Source organism: Rhinopithecus roxellana, chromosome 14 (assembly GCF_007565055.1).
Source record: "Rhinopithecus roxellana isolate Shanxi Qingling chromosome 14, ASM756505v1, whole genome shotgun sequence".
Lineage (NCBI taxonomy): Eukaryota > Metazoa > Chordata > Mammalia > Primates > Cercopithecidae > Rhinopithecus > Rhinopithecus roxellana.
The window spans coordinates 131,915,034-131,916,243 of record NC_044562.1 but is presented as its reverse complement, the minus strand read 5'-3'; the positions used below and the strand labels follow the sequence as shown (position 1 = coordinate 131,916,243).

Sequence of the window (1,210 nt, the reverse complement as noted above, 5' to 3'; positions counted from 1 at the left end):
TGGGGTAAGAAACTTCCAGTAGAAACCAGAAAACCTGCTAGACAAGTTCTAAAAGAGTTCTTAATATTCTCCACTTCTTTCTGCCTTTGTCCTTCAGTTTTCCTCCGTTTCTTTTTCTGTCTTTGTCTCTCTCCCTGGTCTCATCTTCTGTCTTAATAACCTCAGGTGCAGGGCGGTTTGTCATGCCTCTTGCAGTGGGACAGCAGGAAACAGCTTGGTGGGACTCCCCCTCCGTCTGAGGGTGAACCATTCACTACTGTGGCTCTGTGACCAGGCTGGATAGAGTGAGTTGAGTGAGGCACTCTTCTGGGGACAAACATTTTAAAGGCACCAAAAATACTCAGTAGTCAATATTTTAACGCAATATGAAAAAAATAGTTAATATGAAATTTCCATGGTGAGCAAAATATCAAAAATTTAAATAAGGACAGGATCAGTGCCAGTGATACTGCAACCTGAGGGAAAAGGAAAAATCTGTAATATCAATTCTGTCTTTACTTAGGATTTTGATATTTTGTTTATCATGGGTTTTTTGGTGGATTAAATCTGCCACAAGGGCGCTGTAGAGCTGAGCCTCCGTGGGAACTGCCATCCCGCAAGGGCACGATGTGCTTCCACAAAAGGGTTGGGCCCAAGAAAGACCCATCTATTGCAGGCTACAAGGTGCAGGGGTAGAGGCTGCCCAGATGGAATTCCCATGGGGCCGCGGAGGGGAGAAGGCTGACCCTGAGGATGAGGGCCAGAGAGGAGGGTGGGCACGGCCCCTCTTCCAGGCAGGGAGCACTGCTGGACGCCCACGTGGTGTCCCCAAGACTCGTTTAGGGCCGCGTGGGAGGAGAGGCTGCAGCCCACGCGTGAAGATACTGGGGCGTCCCTTTGCGCACGTGGACAGTGGTGGTCTCCAGGCGCTCCGGTTGTGGCCCCTTCCGAAGCACCTGCCAAGCCCCCTGTGGCTCCGGGCATCTGGAGAGCCACGGCCCAGAAGGAGCCTACCGTTGGGGAGCGTGGGCCTGGGGACACACACCTGTAGCCCCCTCTGGGGGCAGAGACCAGAGCTGTCCTCTCGCACCCGCACCCGCACCCGCACCCGCACCCGCACCCGCACCCGCACCCGCACCCGCACCCGCACCCGCACGCTCTCCCTCAGCAACTAAACCCTGCGCGGGCACGTCCGCAGGGCTGAGGCCGGCAGCGAATTCCATCTGTCTCT

At 54.9% G+C, this 1,210-nt stretch overlaps 1 pseudogene; it reads right to left on the bottom strand.

Moving 5' to 3' along the window:
• LOC115893349 lies at positions 1 to 69 on the bottom strand (annotated as a pseudogene).
• Between the last annotated feature and the right edge of the window lie 1,141 nt (positions 70 to 1,210).